The 20467-nt window shown below is 42.7% G+C and overlaps 1 long non-coding RNA gene across 1 annotated transcript; it reads right to left on the bottom strand.

Annotated features, from left to right (window-relative positions):
- Window positions 1–1343: 1343 nt before the first annotated feature.
- LOC117520654 lies at window positions 1344–13157 on the bottom strand. The gene is made up of 3 exons (XR_004563718.1): window positions 13015–13157; window positions 7605–7609; window positions 1344–1356 (listed from the first exon to the last, which is right to left on the bottom strand). It is a non-coding gene; the product is annotated as an uncharacterized LOC117520654 (long non-coding RNA).
- Between the last annotated feature and the right edge of the window lie 7310 nt (window positions 13158–20467).

The raw sequence follows: 20467 nt of genomic DNA, 5'->3' as shown, positions 1-20467 counted from the left end.
TTAACCCTTCACGCCCCAGCACTGGTAGACACGGGGTCAGAAGGGAATCTGCTGGACAGCAGATGGGCAAAGGAGGTAGGGCTCCCCCTGGTGGCTCTGCCGGCACCATTGCAGGTGTGAGCACTAGATGGCACCCTGCTTCCATTAATCACACATCAGATGCAACCAGTGACTTTGGTTGTGTCTGGGAATCACAGGGAGGAGATGGTGTTCCATGTAACACCATCTACCTCCCGAGTGATTTTGGGCTTTCCATGGATGGTGAATCACAATCCCTGGATAGATTGGTCGTCCGGGGTTGTGACGCAGTGGAGCGAAACCTGCCACCGGGAGTGTTTAGGATCCTCGGTTCCTCCCGGCACTACGGCTAATGAGGAGGTCAAAGTTCCCCCCAATCTATCGGCGGTGCCAAAGGAGTACCATGATCTTGCTGACGTTTTCAGCAAAGATCTGGCGCTCACTCTTCCTCCGCACCGACCGTATGATTGCTCCATCGATTTGGTCCCGGGCGCTGAGTACCCGTCCAGTAGGTTGTACAACCTCTCACGTCCGGAACGCGAATCAATGCAGACCTACATCCGGGACTCCTTAGCTGCCGGGCTGATCCGGAACTCCACCTCCCCGATGGGTGCTGGTTTCTTTTTTGTGGGTAAAAAAGACGGCGGACTCTGTCCATGCATTGATTACAGAGGGCTGAACGAGATCACGGTTCACAACCGATACCCGTTACCTCTGTTGGATTCAGTGTTCACGCCCCTGCATGGAGCCCAAATCTTACGAATTGGATCTTAGAAACGCGTACCACCTGGTTCGAATCCGGAAGGGAGACGAATGGAAGACGGCATTCAACACCCCGTTAGGTCATTTTGAGTACCTGGTCATGCTGTTCGGCCTCACTAACGCCCCCCGCGACGTTCCAAGCTTTGGTAAATGACATCTTGCGGGACTTCCTGCATCGGTTCGTCTTCGTATATCTGGACGATATACTCATCTTTTCCCCCGGACCCTGAGACCCATGTCCAGCATGTACGTCAGGTCCTACAGCGGTTGTTGGAGAACCGGCTGTTTGTGAAGGGCGAGAAGTGTGAGTTCGTCTGCTACCGGCCTCTCCCCTTTTGAGGCATGTTTGGGGTACCAGCCCCCATTGTTCCCGCTGGTGGAGGGAGAGGTCGGTGTGCCCTCGGTCCAGGCCCACCTCAGGAGGTGCCGCCGGGTGTGGCGGACCACCCGCTCTGCCCTGTTAAAGGCCCGGACGAGGGCTAAGACCCATGGGGACCGCCGACGTTCCCCGGCCCCCACATACCAGCCCGGGCAGGAGGTGTGGCTTTCAACAAAGGACATCCCCCTCTGTGTGGACTCCCCTAAGTTAAAGGACAGATACATTGGACCATTTCAAATCCTCAAGATCATCAACCCGGCCGCAGTGAAGCTCCGACTCCCGGCTTCACTGTGGATCCACCCTGTATTCCACGTGTCCCGCATCAAGCCATACCACACCTCGCCCCTCTTTGCACCTGGACCTGCGCCGCCTCCTGCCCGGCTCATCGACGGGGAGCCTGCTTTGACGGTCCGCAGGCTCCTGGACGTCCGTCATAAGGGCTGGGGGTTCCAATATCTGGTGGACTGGGAGGGGTATGGACCTGAAGAACGCTCCTGGGTGAAGAGGAGCTTCATCCTGGACCCGGCCCTCCTGGCCGAGTTCTACGCGAGACACCCGGACAAGCCTGGTCGGGCGCCAGGAGGCGCCCGTTGAGGGGGGGGGTCCTGTTATGTGGGCCGCTGAAGAGAAGGTACTGCTGGCCCACCACCACCAGAGGGCGCCCTGCTTGGAGTGCGGGCTCCAAGCACGAGAGGGCGCCAGACCCAGAAGAAGTGACAGCTGTCACTCATCGCACCAGCTGTCACTCATCTACACCACTACATAAGCCGGACTGTAACTCCACCTCCCCACTGAGAAATCAACTACCAAGAGGTAATTTTCTCCGCTGACTAAAACGTTGTGTACTAATCCAATCTCATTTGCAGCCGTTGTCCTGTGGTTGTTGCCTTATCTGGGATTTTGGCGTTTGGTGTGACTGCGACGACTGCGCCTCACACTCCAAACAGATAAGTGGTTAATCAAGAGCTGCACGAGTGTGTGATTTGGAGGTGGAGGTTCTCCCTCCTAACTGTGTACAGACCATGGACCACTGAGTGTGCGGACTTACGCTCATTCATCTTGTCTCTGCTTTCTGCCAGCAGTACCAGGGTCGACAGCCGAAGACAGAGGCCACCTGGGGATACGGGACTTGGTGGCTCCGGTGTTCTTCAGACCGTTGGTGGTGGAAGCCGTGTGAGACGCGGCTTCTCTCTCGTCGGGGGTCTTCTATCTTCGAGCCTGCCCACACGTCACCTGGTGTTAATTGGCTTTACAAATTTTGTGTGTTTAGTTGTGTGTTGTCACAACATTAAATTGTTACCTTTTGGCTTACTCATTGTCCGTTCATTTGCGCCCCCTGTTGTGGGTCCGTGCTACGACACCTTCCCAACATATATGCGACGATGGGCGTTAAGGGGTTAAATGTTGTTATTGTGGTCCATGTTAACAGTGTTGTTAGTGTTATTGATTTATTGTGTTTTTATAGTTCAACTGGTTTAGTGAGTTAAGTTGTCATGACAAGTGAAAAGTGTATCGTGTTTGATGTTGTCCCTTCAACCATGTCTAGTTGTATCTGAAAAATAAGAGTGCCTCCTAGTGGTAGAGTGCCAAAAAGACAAAAGCTCTTACTTGTCTTTTATTATTCCACGCACTTCACCACAAAATGTGTTGTGACACAGCTTGAAGATGTTTGAACATATCTCATTCACAAGCCGATTATCTACATTAAAAGTGTGCGTGGGTGCGTGAGTTAATTAATAATGTTAGTGCAAGTACATAAATTAATTGTAAATATGTTAGAAATGCATGCATGACAAGACAGTGAAAACACTTATTTCTGTTTATTGTCCATTTAAAATCAAATGACAAAATAGTAATAAGAAAATAAAATCTCAATAATAATAATAAAAAAATAATGCTAATATTAATGTGTGTATATGATAACAACAACCTAAACAATTTATAAATACATTAAGACAGTAAATTAACATGCTCTTCCCCCAGTAGGATCTACGGCCTTGGTGAAGGAATTCAGCTCCCCCTTCTTATCTATCTACCCCTAGACCTCTTCAAATTAGACCTTTTCATCAAACTTCTGCAAACTGATATTATTCCCATTCTCCAAGGTCTAAATTAACTAAATATACCAGTTACTTTGATCTTGGACCTTGTCTATGCCTGCCTCAAGAGCCATGTAGTTTTTTCAAAAACGCTGCAAAATTCGGGATATTATGTCCTTGCTTTCTTTGTAGCTTCCCAGAGGTTAATGCTATAGCATTGAAAGTGGTACCAAATGAAAGCTAATAAAATTGTCTTACATATGGTGTCAAACACATGAACACCTGTGTAAATTCTAACAAATTTTAATGCACAAAACCTACATATGTTTGATGCTTGGAAAGGATGACATCACATGATACATAACTTTATCTAAAAAATGTTACTCTATATAGAGCTATAGAACTATAGACTATAGAGCTCATGAAAAATGAGAGCAAAAACAAAAGTGTTGGATTTATATTTTTGTTCAGTGTATAATTGTTTCCTGGAGGTTAATGCAAAATATTAAAATGCATGTTTTGTTTTAATAGCAGTGCTAATATATTCAGTTTCATTTGGCTCATTGTAACTGAATATTTTACTCATTACTTCCAGTGAAATTTATGATTTTGTTTACTTGGTGATAATTTGGCTTTTTACTTGTCAAACTTGTCATGTGATGTTCACTGAGCTTGATGCACCATACAGCTTTAGTAAAGCTGTATAGACTATAGAGTAACATTTTTGAGATAAAGTTATGTATCATATGATGTCATCCTTTCCAAGCATCAAAAATATGTAGGTTTGTGCATTAAAATTTGTTAAAATTTACACAGGTGTTCATGTGTTTGACACCATATGCAAGACAATTTTATTAGCTTTCATTTGGTACCACTTCCAATGCTATAGCATTAACCTCTGGGAAGCTACAAAGAAAACAAGGACATAATATCCCGAATTTTGCAGCGTTTTTGAAAAAACTGCATGGCTCTTGAGGCAGGCATAGCCAAGGTCCAAGATCAAAGTAACTGGTATATTTAGTTAAGTTAGACCTTGGAGAATGGGAATAATATCAGTTTGCATAAGTTTGATGAAAAAGGTCTAATTTGAAGAGGTCTAATCTACCCCCTCTCCATCCTGCTGCTGCCTGCACACACGGACAGAAACTGACACGAACTTAACTCATCTGCACACAATGCATATCTCCCTTCCTCCATACCTATTACCCCCCCCCCCCCCCCCCCCCTTGTGTCTCTCCACTCCCCTTACCCTGGCTTCCTCCATACCATCCTGAAGGCAGCACAATTTTTACTGCTGCATCCTTCAACTCTCCAAGCTGGGCGGCACAGGCCCTCCTGCTGCAGCCTTCACCCACTTTTCCTCAATTCGAATGACGGACTGCTTCAAGTTTAGTGCACATAAACAATGTCAAATGTCTTTAATTCTGATGTGTGCCATTATTACATTCAACGAGTAATAATTGTGGATTAATTGCTGTCTGAGGTAACTGGAGTGTAAGCGTAATTTCATTGTTGTTGCACTCGTGTAATGACAATGATAATAAATCTCATCTCATCTCTCATCTCATGAAATAATTATGTAGATCAAGCTGGTAGCATGTTACTGATTCAGTCATCCTGCAAATAAAAAAAAAAAATCTCTGCAAAGAAAATATCTCTGCTTCCTCTGTGTCTATTCCACCAGCTCATCTGCTTAAGACACTCTTGGGCTTCTAAAAAGTCCTCATCACTACTCTTACCAGTTTGGCATCTGAGGAGCTGGCTTAAGGCCTAAGGTGCTTTGAGGACAACTTCCATCTTACCAAGGGAAAATTCTAAGAAATGTCTAAAAATTCAAGAAATTCTAAGATTTTTCTCAGAATAACATCACTAGGAGCTATTTTTAGGCTTAGGCTGCTTCGTGCATAAGGACCCTGGTCTTTTTAGATGAGAGAAGCCTGATCTGAGACAGAAGTGCTGACTTGTTGTTGTGTCAGTAGCTGCCAGTGTACTGGAATCAATACTGCAAGTTATTGCTTCAGCTTTCAGCTGTAAATTTTTTAGTGGTTTATCGGTTTTGCTTTATAAAAGTTAACTTTTCAGTGAACAGATGAATGGTTATCGAAGCTAGGTTTTGGTTAGCTGTGCCCACCACTGCTTGCTCCATCGCTCTTTGCCAGATGGCTGGAGCAGATGAGATGCCAAATATTAATCTATTACACTGGTACAGTCCTTTATGTGTGTGGATGGTTAAAAACGTTTGACTTGATTTCTCCACTTCCATCTGAAGGTATACCTGAGACAGGTCAATTTTTGAAAAAATTCTCCCCTCCAGCTAGTGATGAGAAGATGTCTTGAATTTGTGGCAGGGGTACTGTACAGTACGCAGCACCAGATTAATGCTCACCTTGGAATCACCACATATGTGAACACCTCCACTTTTCCCTTTTTTTAATCACTGGAACAATGGGTATAGCCCAGTCACTGCAGTCAACCTCAGAATGTATGATCCCTCCAAGCTCTGAAGTTCTTTATTCATTTTCAGTCACAGTGCATATGGCACTGGACGTGCTTTGTGAAATCTTTTTTTCACATTGTCATCCAATTCAATCTTTAATTTAATGTGTTTCAGTTTTCGAACACTTGTGCATGTTCTTCATTTTCAAATTATTAATTTTATATAGCATCAAATCAAAAGAGTCACCTCAAGGCGCTTCACACAAAACAATTCAAAAAACAAAATAAAATGAATTAAAAGATTAAAAAAGCACAGTAAAAGAGTAAAAAGCATAGTAACAAATATGCCAATATGCTAGCCATACAAAAAGGAAAATAAGTGAGTCTTAAGTCTGGACTTGAAAGTCTGCACAGAATCTGACTGTTTTATTGATGCAGGGAGATCATTCCACAGAACAGGGGCACGATAAGAGAAAGATCTATGACCCGCAGACTTTTTATGCACCCTAGGGACACAAAGTAGTCCTGCATCCTGCAAATGCAAAGCCCGGGCCGGTACGTAGGGTTTAATTAGATCAGCTAGGTAGGGAGGTGCCAGTCTGTGAACAATTTTATAGGCTAGTAGTAGAACCTTAAAATCTGATCTCACTGGGACAGGAAGCCAGTGAAGGGATGCCAAGATGGGAGTAATGTGGTTGAACTTTCTGCTTCATGTCGAAAGTCTGGCAGCAGCATTTTGAACCAATTGGAGACCCCTAATGCTGGACAGCGGTAAACCAGAAAATAGAACATTGCAGTAGTCCAATCTAGAAGAGATAAATGCATGGATCAGGGTCTCAGCATCAGCCATAGACAGGATAGGATGAATCTTTGCAATATTTCGCAGGTGGAAGAAAGCACTCCTCATCATATCTCTAATGTGGAGGTCAAAGGACAACATAGGATCAAAAATTACCCCAGCGTTCCTCGCTTTGTCAGTATGATGTATGACACACATGCCTAGGCTAAGCGTTAACTGGTCAAATTGATGCCGATGTTTCACTGGACCAAGAACCACCATTTCAGTCTTATTAGAGTTTAAAAGTAGGATGTTGCTAGACATCCAGCTTCTCACTGATGTAAGGCAATCTTCTAAGGATTTTATGTGGATGAGATTACCAGTTGTTATCAGCGTGTATAACTGAGTATCATAAGCGTAGCAGTGAAAGGTAATCCCAAAACGCCACAATATGTGCCCAAGGGGTGCTATATAAAGGGATCAAAGCAGGGGACCTAAGATGGACCCCTGTGTAACCCCAAATTTCATGTCACTAAGGTTAGAGGTAGTGTTATTGTACAAAACACAGTGAGAACGACTGGTCAGGTATGACGTCAACCATGCAAGGGCACTCCCAGTAATCCCAAAATGATTCTCCAGCCTATTGAGTAGAATATGATGATCCATGGTATCAAACGCAGCACTGAGATCTAACAGCAACAGAACTGCAGTAGTGTCTGAGTCCTTTGTAAGCAGAAAGTCATTCACCAATTTAGGGCCCTGTCCCACTGGTGTTTACAAGGATTTGCGTATGGCTTGCACACAAAATTGTCTCATATTCGCTTAACATCCGCAATATGCGTGAAACATGCTTGTATGAGTCGGCCGACACCCGCACACGTCCACAATTATCCGCAGAGGCACGTTTTTCCGTTGCCAGGATTTTTGAGCTCCACAAAATTTTGGCTGCGGATGACATCCGCCTTACATACTTCATACATACTAAATACATACACAATACATACTCAATCTATGTGCTGTATATTCGCCGTCATCTGCTGATATCCGCAACTGACAGGGATTTGCGGCTTGGCAGTGGACTGGTACAGTGTGTAAAATGGATATTATTCGTGCCCATCATGTCCACATCACAAACTAAAATAAGTTGTAGCGACTGCATACAGATTGGCCACGAATAAAGCATTTTTATTACGTCTGCTTTGCATCTGATTTGTGGCGGATGCAAATCAGACGCGCTGTGTTCACAGGTGGACGCCATTCTTTGTTCTACCAGCTGGCACGCGCTCTGCGCTGGACGCTGCCTTTATAAAATAATTATTTCGTGGCAGATTAATCATTTTATTCTGGAAATTGCCTGTTGAAAATGGCTGTAATCACCTCCTGAATCAGAGGAAGCTGCAGCTGGACGCGCGCGCAAACGGCTCCAGCTGCAGAAAGCATTTTGAGCCGTCTAAAAAGGTAATTATTTGACTTGTTTACATTGTCAAGGCTTGATAAAACAGTTGCGTGTTTTTTCCTTCTTGTCTGCAGCTGTTACAGTAATTATTCCTATGTTTATAACAGATTTACCTTCTTGTTATAATCATTCAGATGAGCTGCGCTCTGATGTGATCCGCTGACGTCACCACTCACCCTGTTCACTGTTTGTTTACGCTAATGAACTTGTCCAAGTCCAGCAAATGCTCCAGAGCCTGTATTGTTGGTGTGAATAGTGATGCCAACGGCCCAAGTGTGCTTCTTTTATGACCGCAATGCAGATGCTGTGCACGCGCAAACACGTGCGCGATGCATTCATAATACACCCGTAATACTGCTGTGATAATCACAATCCGTTTCCTCACTACATGCGTTATACAGCCGTGATTGTTCATCATATATTCGCTATATATTATTAATATATCCGTAATTCATACTGGGACATTTGTCAATTTTGGCCATTTTTGTTGCGGACAACAACGAATGCCCGAACTTTGTATACTCAATTCATGCGCAATTAATCCTCTCCCCAGTGGGACTGGGCCCTTAGTGAGAGCTGTCTCTGTAGAGTGATATTTTCTAAAGGCAGAGTGCAGTGGCTCAGAAAGATTATTCTCAGTAAGATACTCCACAAACTGTGAAACCAGTTTTTCCAGAAATTTAGAGTAAAATGATAGATTTGATATCGGCCTATAATTTTTCAGTATACTAGGGTCAAGATTAGATTAGAAGAGCTGAATTAGTCTTTGTTCATAAGTACAGTTGTGACTCTTGAGATATATTGAGAGCTTTAAATGCATGCCAATCGAGCTGGATTTTACTTAACCACTTACACCCAAAAGAGCTGGTCCTACATTTTTCAATAGAACTCCAACTTGTGTGTTTTGTCACCATAAGTCACTTCCACCTGATGCTTTCCTTTAGGGAACACTTTCTCACCAGTGCATGTATGTTTTTAACATCACTGATGTGTTTTCTGGTGGCAGCTTGGAAGTCTTTTTTAGACAGCTTCAGATATTACAGACAAAGCTGAACCTGTGTACAGCTCCATTTTCATTTTTACTCCAGACACTTCTTGTAGATTAGATTAGATTAGATAGAACTTTATCGATCCCTTGGGAAGTCTCCCTCAGGGAAACTGAAGTTCCAGCAACATTGTGTCGCAGCACACAGGGTAAGAAGCACACAAAGTATTAGAAGTGAAAAAAGAAAAACAGTTTGCAAATGTGAATACAAATACACAATATAAATACCAGACAAACTGAACATTACTGGTTTACTGCCAACAACTGTTCCTCTCCTTCCTGTCCTCTGTCTTCCTGTTACTCACCCCCCACCCCCCAGAGTGAGGAGTTGTACAGTCTGATGGTCTGAGGGACAAAGGAGGTTTTCAGTCTGTTGGTCCTGCACTTGGGAAGGAGCAGTCTGTGGCTGAAGAGCCTCCTCTGGTTGCTGATGACGGTGTGCAGAGGGTGACTGGCATTGTCCATAATGTTCAGCAATTTGTCCAGTGTTCTCTTCTCTGCCACCATCACCAGATAGTCCAGCTTCATGGCAACCACAGAGCCAGCCCACCTGATCAGTTTGTCCAGCCTGGATGTGTCTGGATGGTCTGGACTTCCCAAAGTCAATGACCAGCTCCTTTGTCTTCGCTGTTCTTATCCATTTTATTTTTACGGTCTGCTTCTGTGATGCTGTGAAGTTCTAAGCGTAACAGGTCAGCTTCATGAGTATTAGTATTGTCAGATTTTCTTGTACTCTGTCTAGCCCAGTCTCATGTTTTTTTTTTTGTGTGTGTGTGTGTGTGTGTGTGTGTGTGTGTGTGTGTGTGTGTGTGTGTGTGTGTGTGTGTGTGTGTGTGTGTGTGTGTGTGTGTGTGTGTGTGTGTGTGTGTCCATCACGAAATGAGTCAAATCTTTGTGATGGGGTTTTTTTTTAACTCACTATTATAAACCCTACTCCTACCCCAAACCCTAACCTTAACCATAACCTAATCCTACTCCTTCCCCACCCTAACCATAACCACCCTGACCCCCGCTTCACTTTTAATTTTGTGCAGCCATCACGGAATGAATTAGAATCAGTTTGTGCTGCTGTGATGAAATTGATGCACTTTTCATCACAATATCACGAACCAATAGATAAATGTAGATTTCATGCTGCTGAATCTCGACTTGCCCTGAGACCAGGTTGCTCTGTCACTTTTGGCATGGATTTTGCTTTATGCCTAAAACTTTTTTTTTTTTTTTTGTCAGGTTTTTCTTTTTGGCTGTGCTTTTTGTGTGATTTACATGCTCTTTATCTGAGGCCTTGTTTGTGGAATGTTCTGCAGGTCTTGTCTTTGAACCAACAGTCATTTGCAAAATAAGATTTTCCACATCTATAAGATTTCAGCCCTTTTGTGTTATTTATGGATGTTTTTATGCATTTCATTTTCAATGCTTTCCTTTTGTAATTCTCATGCATACTTACAGTAACTGCTGTTTCCATTGAAATTGAAATAGCCAGCACTTTTCCCAAATCCATCCTTTTCTAACAGCAGCCTCTTTTGTGTTTTTGAACAATGCATGCCACATACCAGACTGTCACTAAATGCATCAGAATGTCCCTCTTTGAAGTTTCAGTTTTGTGAAAGTTTGCACAGTTGAGCCATGTAATCCGAAATGCTTTCATCATTTGTTTGATTTCTTTCCTGAAATCTAAATCTTTCCTCAACCTGTAGCTATCACTAGAGGTTTAGGCTTTAGATAGTCTTGCAAAATATTTTGAATATTGCCAAATGCAGTGGTGGGCACAGATAACCACAAAATTAACTTTGATAACAGATAATCAGATAACTGAAAAGTTATCTTCGATAAAGATAAAACAATAAACCACCCAAAAATGTATCGGAAGTTACAGATAACCGATAACAGATAGATTCCAATATTACCTCTGACACATCTACAACTAGTAGTAGAACAAATTTAATAGCTTACAATAATATTAAAAATAAAAACAGACCCCAACAATGAGACCACACTTTTTTTTCTACATTCTGCCCCTGCTGGAAGCTCTTATTTACTACAGCGCTCCCAACACAGAGGCACTCCAAGAGCAGCCATAAAGCCAACTCTCTATCAATTATGATACTGCGGTCAGGCGCAGGTCTTGAAAAATAAAGTCATGCTGACTTATGGTTTTGATTATAAATAACATTAATACCGATAGAATAACTCCATTAATGTCAATTATGTCATTTGTACAAAGTTAAAATATAACATATATCTTTTAATGTTGAGTAATGCACTAATTCTGAGGTTTTGTAACAAACAGACAAATTGCAAAGGATTCTGGGTAAAAGTGCCTCTTTTTGGAGCGAGGCGGAGGGGAACAGTTTTAAAACAGTTTTAATTAACAAAATGCTGCTTGTTGGCTTTAAGATAGTGTTAGTTTGACAGAGTTCCCTGGGTGTGATGAGCCAAACAGAACCGCTTTAGCTCACAGCCCCTCCGCCGGCTGTGAACCACCCCGCAGCCGGCTTGCGGTTTCCTCGCATTGAAACCAGAAGTGAACTTACAAGCGCGCTTATCGGTCGGTTGTGGTTGGGCATATATGCTCGTGTATTTACTTTATTGAACCAACGGTTGGGCGTATAGCCACTCTGTATAATTCCACTCTTTCGATGTACGCATCCCAGTCTTCATTAGCGGTATCAAACTCATCCACTTTTCCAAAGAAAGCCATCTTCAGTGTGCTGTTTGCTGTTTAAGGTTGCTTATGCCTAGTTGACTGTGAGCTATGGATGTTTGCTCACACATCCCTCATTAGTCTTGGTACTCCTTTAGCTCCATGGCTAGTTTTCACTCTCCTTCCCTCCAGTCAGCTTCTCATTCCATGCACTGGGAAGCTCCATTTTCTTTTTAGGGTCGTAGAATTCTCGTTGCCATTTTGTCGTGTCTGTGCAACTACATGTATAGTAAAATAATTAGGCTCACTTGGAGCTTTACTTCACACGTGAAAACATCAGTTGGTTTACTTTTTTACTGTTGCCAAAGTATCCATGTGCATGGCAAACAACCAACAGAGACCACAGCACAGGGGAGTGCTTCCACACAAGAAAATAGGTCCACATAGGAACCACAACTTTTTCTACAGAGAGAGCGCCATTAAATTGTGAAATGTCCTTTGACTCGGGGTACCTACTAATATCCCTCATGGGCCCTTCACACGTAACACGAATGAGGCCAAATGGTGCACGAAGGAAGATTTGAATGGCACTTGTGAGCTGCACTCGAACGCCTTGTACAGCAGTTGCCACATCCATTCAGGCATAGTGCATGCAATCCACATTTGTGTGTTGCTCACACCAGAAACCCATTTGAATGGCGATCAAGATGAGGTCGCACTACCATCTGATCATGTTTACAACATTCGCATGGAATGTCGAATGCACACTGGACATATTGTGCTGCAGCCAAGGGGCTGCACGAAATCATTGGCCATGACAAACCCTGGCCGAATGGTGCGATCGAGGCAGCCTTCACACCAGTGGCCGAATGACAGCGAATGGTGGGCGAGTGCCCAATCAACCCAATTTCGGCCGGAGTCCAGGTACCACCCATGAACATCCAACACCACTCATGGTGCACTTAGAAAAGGTGGGGCCATTCATGCAGCCAGCACCAAAATAAAGCACAAGCGATCACTTTTGAGCTGGCTATGCAAATGGCCCTGCATCTTCTAAGTGCCCTGCGAGTGTACCGTTTACCCCCAAGCAACACAAATGGCGTGATTGTGCCAACCCCCGTTCCCCACAAATGGCATGCGAGTGTGCTGTGTCCCCCCACAGCAACACAAATGGCATGCGAGTGTGCCCCCCCCCCCCACACACACACACCACGAGCCTACATTGTTGAGGTGTGCCTGGGGTGGCAAAGGCTTGAACAGTGCCCACAGTGCGATCGCTATCCAGTGCAATGTCCACATCTGGAAGGCAGTCATGATGCTGACAGCTGTCACCATCCAGCAGCATGCCAACACCACCACAACAGAGATAAAAATAAAACCTCAGCTGCTCCAGCTGCATGTCACAGCGCCAGTGCCCCATTGATCAGACAGCCACGTTACATGACACGTAAGAACACCATGCTCTCCCCGTGTTTACATGGGTTTCCTCCAGGTGCTCCGGTTTCCTCCCGCATCCAAAGACATGGATTGGTGGTGGATTGGAATCTTTAAATTGTCCGTAGGTGTGCATGTGGGTGTGACTGTGTTTGTTTGTCTGTTTATGGCCTTGTGACAGATTGGCATCCTGTCCTGGGTGTACCCCACCTCGCACTCTATGACTGCTGGCGTAGACTCCAGCCCCCCGCGACCCTTAATTGGACTAAGCGATTGAAGATGAGTGTGTGTGTGTGTGAGACTTTCTTAAGGTGCTTCCTGACAAAATTGTTCATCTTTATGAGAAAATATTTTGTGAATAATTTTATTTCGATACAACTATTCTAACCTGGAGGTGGAAATTGCAATGGTTGAGCATACTGGCGCAAACCAGCAATGGTGATGTACATGTTAACAAATGAAATACAAATTGAAACATCACTTCTTTCTCCTAACTGACCATACAGTACAGATAAAAAAAAAAAAAATTAGATGTCACTGCGCACCTATTTGGTAAAAACAAAAAGTCATGAGGAGTGGCATTTGGTTCAGATTTTCTTCACCTCTGGGAACTGATGTCGATGCAACTCAACAGCTTGCAGCAGGTATTGATGCTGCTGTTGATCCTTCATTAGGATCTGATTGTAATCCTGGATAAGTGCAACTCACTCAGCAAAATGAGAAAAAAAAATCCAGGAAATCAAATTGTAGGATTTTTAAAGAATGTATTTGTAAATTATGGTGGAAAATAAGTATTTGGTCACCCACAAACAAGCAAGATTTATGGCTCTCACAAACCTGTAACTTCTTTAAGAAGCTCTTCTGTCCTCCACTCATTACCTGTACTAATGGTATCTGTTTGAACTCCTTATCTGTATAAAAGACACCTGTCCACAGCCTCAAACAGTCAGACTCCAAACTCAACCACGGCCAAGACCAAAGAGCTGTTGAAGCACACCATGAAGAACATTGTAGACCTGCACCATGCTGGGAAGAGTGAATCTACAATAGTCAAGCAGGTTGGTGTGAATAAATCAACTGTGGGAGCAATTGTAAGAAAATGGAAGACATACAAGACCATTGATAATCTCCCTCGATCTGGGGCTCCACGTAAGATGTCATCCCCTGGGATCAAAATGATCATGAAAATGGTGAACAAAGTCCCAGAACTACATGGAGGACCTGATGAATGACCTGCAGAGAGCTGGGACCAAAGTAACAAAGGCTACACACTACGCAGAGAGGGACTCAAATCCTGCAGTGCCAGGCATGTCCCCCTGCTTAAGCTTCTGGGGCCAACACCATTGTATATGATGGCTGGGACCAAGCTTTACTAAATTATAAATAATGATAATAATGATTTTAATGAGATAGAACCTTCTTTTTTTTTTTTGCTGAAAAGTTAACTCTGCACACTTTTTAGCCAGCCATCTTTGTACTCCTCATAGAAGCTGTGTGATGACGTGCGCAATGTGAGTGTCCAATCGGAATTGGTTCACCGACACATGGTTTTCCAAAATCCAATTGTAGGGCAGATTTACCTCACGCGATAAACCAAAGATCATTTTCAGGAGTGATATCTTACTAGTTAGCCCGTTTGAATAACTCCTCCAGTGCGCCCTGCGCCATTACACACAGCAAAACTGAAACCAGATGGAGCAGACAGAGAGCCTCAATTGACAATCTCACATGCTCAAACAAAGAGTGTGTAACTATCAGGATTGCTCCACTAGTTTGCAATTGAATGTTACTGGATTACTCTGTGGCACTCTCCCTCTGGCGTAAAGCACTGTTTACCATATCAATGAGGTGAGGGAGAGGGGCCGCTCCTCAGATTGTAAGGAACCAAAGTATGAAATGAAAGCTGCTTGCAGAGTCAGACAGAAGACTCCAAAACACAGTAGAAAAAGAAATTTGTGATGTGACCTTTGTGTAATAGCAGACAGAAATTGCTTTGAGTTGAAGACAAACATGATGCATAGACCATTTTGTATATATATTTTGTATATATATATATTGTTCAAATGTGCATTTGTTTGAACTTTTTTGTTGTACAGTCTTTCACACAAGACCTCAAATTACCTTTAGAAAGTGTCAAAACAGTTGTTTATTATAGTCTGCTGTGTGTTTTGAGTAAATGTGTGTGGAAAATTATTTCCGCTTTACTTTTTCCTTTGTTATTTCTGATTGTAAACCTGTATTGCACTTAAAGAAGACAACAAAAGCATATATATTATGAAAGAACTGGTTATCCTGAAAAAAAGAGACATAAAACTTGATTGTGGGATGCAGGGAGAGCTGTTAACAGCAGTAATAAAACATTTTTGCCAGGCGAGTGAACTCTCCAAAAAAATGCCCTCGGACCCCAGAGGGTTAAGCCAGTACATGTCCAGGTCAGTCTGAAGTTTGCCAGAGAGCGTATGGATGATCCAGAAGAGGATTGGGAGAATATCATGTGGTCAATTGAAACAAAAATAGAACTTTTTGGTAAAAACCCAACTCGTTGTGTATGGAGGAAGAAGAATGCTGAGTTGCATCCCAAGAACACCATATCTACTGTGAAGGATGGGGGTGGAAACATCATGCCTTGGGGCTGTTTTTCTGCAAAGGGGACAGGACAACTGATCTGTGTTAAGGGAAGAATGAACAGGGTCATGTATCATGAGATTTTAAGCCAAAACCTCCTTCCATCAGAAGAGGCAACATGGCTGGGTCTTCCAGCATGACAATGATCCCAAACACACAGCTCGGGCAATGAAGGAGTGGCTCCGTAAAAAGCATTTCAAGGTCCTAGAGTGGCCAAACCAGTCTCCAGACCTCAACCCACCAGACAATTTGTTGAGAGAGTTGAAAGTCCTTGTTGCCCAGCGACAGCCCCAAAACATCACTCCTCTAGAGGAGATCTGCATGGAGGAATAGGCCAAAATACCAGCTACAGTGTGTGCAAACCTGGTGAAGACTTACAGGAAATGTTTGACCTCTGTCATTGCCAACAAAGGTTATGTTACAACATACTGAGCTGAACTTTTGTTACTGACCAAATACTTATTTTCCACCATAATTTACAAATAAATTCTTGAAAAATCCTACTGTGTGATTTCCTGGATTTCTTTTTCTCATTTTGTCTCTCACAGCTGAAGTGTACCTATGATGAAAATTACAGACCTCTCTTAGCTTTCTAAGTAGGAGAACTTGCACAATCAGGGACTGATAAAATACTTTTTTACCCCATTGTACCTACAGAAAAATAAATCATGCAAACAATGGAATTGGATTAGGATGGAATTAACCCCCTTGTGTCTGGTGATGTGTAGACATTCATGCTGTTATATGGTCGAACATATCCATTTTAAAACTACTTTTTAAGCTGTATATTTCACCGTATGACCCAGCATGAACGTCCGCCCGTCATCAGACACAACAGGGTTATTCCCTAAATGTCACTCAGATTTCACAAAAAAAAAAAAAAAAAACAGGGGCCAGGCAGCAGTGGTTAATATTTTTCAATTTCAAACTAATTTATTTTTACCCCTAAAAGGAACCAAAAAAAAAAGTATACTGAAAAAGTTAATTTGTTTTCCGAGATATATATATATATATCTCTCTCTCTCTCTCTCTCTCTCTCTCTCTCTCTCTCTCTCTCTCTCTCTCTCTCTCTCTCTCTCTCTCTCTCTCTTATCTTTATCAAAGATAACTTTTCAGTTATCTTATCTGTTGTCGAAGTTAATTTTTTGGTTATCTGTGCCCACCACTGTATATATATATATATATATATATATATATATATATATATATATATATATATATATATATATATATATATATATACAGTGACATTGCATTGTAAGAACATTTAGAGATATTCTCTAAGCCTTCATCTCATTGATCATCAGTAATTATAATACCTAATTCCTCTTCCTATTTAGATTTGATAAAAATTGAGTTTTTAGACTTTCATAGCTGCGAGAGATAAATCTCTCTGTACAAGGTGAAGATTGAAGGCATTTATCAAGACAAGAAATGTGGAGAATAATGCCCTTCAATTTTTCCAGTGGGTTTTTGCCTCTCATCTTCAGTTTGTAGTCCTTCTCCTTCGGTTGGCTCTCACTGCGGTATTGTATCACTTCCTGTTCCGGAGCACAGCGGTGTTTTGCTGTATCTGTTAGCTGTTTAATCTGTGCAGTTAGATTGATCTAGTTAACTAGATAACGATTTGTTTCACAGTGTAATCTTCACGTGCCTTAACTAAAGCACTCCCTCTGCTGAATCACCTCTAAATTATTTACACATTATTCACTTTGTGTGTTTTTAGGAATCCGCGAGCTTAGCGCAGCTACTAGCTCTTAGCCGGTTTAGCATGGCGGCTTCTCCTGTCTCTCCCGCACTTTTCTGCTCTGGGTGTGAAATGTTTAGTTATTCCTCTGCCTCTTTTGGCAGTAATGGTACTTATTCGTAGCTTATTCGTAGCTTTGGAGGCCAGGCTGGGTGAATTGGAGACTCGGCTTCGCACCTTGGAAAATCCTACAGCTAGCCAGGCCCCTGTAGTCGGTGCGGACCAAGGTAGCTTAGCCGCCGTTAGTTCCCCTCCGGCAGATCCTGAGCAGCCGGGAAAGCAGGCCGACTGGGTGACTGTGAGGAGGAAGCGTAGTCCTAAACAGAAGCCCCGTGTGCACCGCCAACCCGTTCACAACTGTTTTTCCCCACTCGGCGACACACCCGCCGAGGAACAAACTCTGGTTATTGGCGACTCTGTTTTGAGAAATGTGAAGTTAGCGACACCAGCAACCATAGTCAATTGTCTTCCGGGGGCCAGAGCAGGCGACACTGAAGGAAATTTGAAACTGCTGGCTAAGGCTAAGCGTAAATTTGGTAAGATTGTAATTCACGTCGGCAGTAATGACACCCAGTTACGCCAATCGGAGGTCACTAAAATTAACACTGAATCGGTGTGTAACTTTGCAAAAACAATGTCGGACTCTGTAGTTTTCTCTGGGCCCCTCCCCAATCGGACCGGGAGTGACATGTTTAGCCGCATGTTCTCCCTGAATTGCTGGCTGTCTGAGTGGTGTCCAAAAAATGAGGTGGGCTTCATAGATAATTGGCAAAGCTTCTGGGGAAAACCTGGTCTTGTTAGGAGAGACGGCATCCATCCCACTTTGGATGGAGCAGCTCTCATTACTAGAAATCTGGCACCTAGAAATAGCACCTTCAACTGCACCACAGACTAAAACAGTTAAATGTGGTCTATTAAACATTAGGTCTCTCTCTTCTAAGTCCCTGTTAGTAAATTATATAATAATTGATCAACATATTGATTTATTCTGCCTTACAGAAACCTGGTTACAGCAGGATGAATATGTTAGTTTAAATGAGTCAACACCCCCGAGTCACACTAACTGCCAGAACGCTCGTAGCACGGGCCGAGGCGGAGGATTAGCAGCAATCTTCCACTCCAGCTTATTAATTAATCAAAAACCCAGACAGAGCTTTAATTAATTTGAAAGCTTGACTCTTAGTCTTGTCCATCCAAACTGGAAGTCCCAAAAACCAGTTTTATTTGTTGTTATCTATCGTCCACCTGGTCGTTACTGTGAGTTTCTCTGTGAATATTCGGACCTTTTGTCTGACTTAGTGCTTAGCTCAGATAAGATAATTATAGTGGGCGATTTTAACATCCACACAGATGCTGAGAATGACAGCCTCAACACTGCATTGAATCTATTGTTAGACTCCATTGGCTTTGCTCAAAATGTAAATGAGTCCACCCACCACTTTAATCATACCTTAGATCTTGTTCTGACTTATGGTATGGAAATTGAAGACTTAACAGTATTCCCTGAAAACTCCCTTCTGTCTGATCATTTCTTAATAAAATTTACATTTACTCTGATGGACTACCCAGCAGTGGGGAATAAGTTTCATTACAGTAGAAGTCTTTCAGAAAGCGCTGTAACTAGGTTTAAGGATATGATTCCTTCTTTATGTTCTCCAATGCCATATACCAACACAGGGCAGAGTAGCTACCTAAACTCTGTGAGTGAGATAGATTATCTCGTCAATAGTTTTATATCCTCATTGAGGACAACTTTGGATGCTGTAGCTCCTCTGAAAAAGAGAGCCTTAAATCAGAAGTGCCTGACTCCGTGGACTTTCTTTGCTAATAAAATTTTAACTATAAGAGAAAAATTACTCATAACCATCCCAAAGACATATCTTTATGTTTGGCTGCTTTCAGTGATGCCGGTATTTGGTTAGACTCTTTCTCTCCGATTCTTCTGTCTGAGTTATTTTCATTAGTTACTTCCTCCAAACCATCAACATGTCTATTAGACCCCATTCCTACCAGGCTGCTCAAGGAAGCCCTACCATTAATTAATGCTTCGATCTTAAATATGATCAATCTGTCTTTATTAGTTGGCTATGTACCACAGGCTTTTAAGGTGCCAGTAATTAAACCATTACTTAAAAAGCCATCACTTGACCCAGCTATCTTAGCTAATTATAGGCCAATCTCCAACCTTCCTTTTCTCTCAAAAATTCTTGAAAGGGTAGCTGTAAAACAGATAACTGATCATCTGCAGAGGAATGGTCTATTTGAAGAGTTTCAGTCAGGGTTTAGAATTCATCATAGTACAGAAACAGCATTAGTGAAGGTTACAAATGATCTTCTTATGGCCTCGGACAGTGGACTCATCTCTGTGCTTGTTCTGTTAGACCTCAGTGCTGCTTTTGATACTGTTGACTTAGAAACATGGTGTCTAACCAGATCCTTACTCTGGATGGCATTACCCTGACCTCTAGTAATACTGTGAGAAATCTTGGAGTCATTTTTGATCAGGATATATCATTCAATGCGCATATTAAACAAATATGTAGGACTGCTTTTTTGCATTTGCGCAATATCTCTAAAATTAGAAAGGTCTTGTCTCAGAGTGATGCTGAAAAACTAATTCATGCATTTATTTCCTCTAGGCTGGACTATTGTAATTCATTATTATCAGGTTGTCCTAAAAGTTCCCTGAAAAGCCTTCAGTTAATTCAAAATGCTGCAGCTAGAGTACTGACGGGGACTAGAAGGAGAGAGCATATCTCACCCATATTGGCCTCTCTTCATTGGCTTCCTGTTAATTCTAGAATAGAATTTAAAATTCTTCTTCTTACTTATAAGGTTTTGAATAATCAGGTCCCATCTTATCTTAGGGACCTCATAGTACCATATCACCCCAATAGAGTGCTTCGCTCTCAGACTGCAGGCTTACTTGTAGTTCCTAGAGTTTGTAAGAGTAGAATGGGAGGCAGAGCCTTCAGCTTTCAGGCTCCTCTCCTGTGGAACCAGCTCCCAATTCAGATCAGGGAGACAGACACCCTCTCTACTTTTAAGATTAGGCTTAAAACTTTCCTTTTTGCTAAAGCTTATAGTTAGGGCTGGATCAGGTG

Source organism: Thalassophryne amazonica, chromosome 11 (assembly GCF_902500255.1).
Source record: "Thalassophryne amazonica chromosome 11, fThaAma1.1, whole genome shotgun sequence".
Taxonomy (NCBI): Eukaryota; Metazoa; Chordata; class Actinopteri; order Batrachoidiformes; family Batrachoididae; genus Thalassophryne; species Thalassophryne amazonica.
The sequence above is the reverse complement of the archived record's forward strand: the minus strand, read 5'-3'. Positions and strand labels throughout refer to the sequence as shown.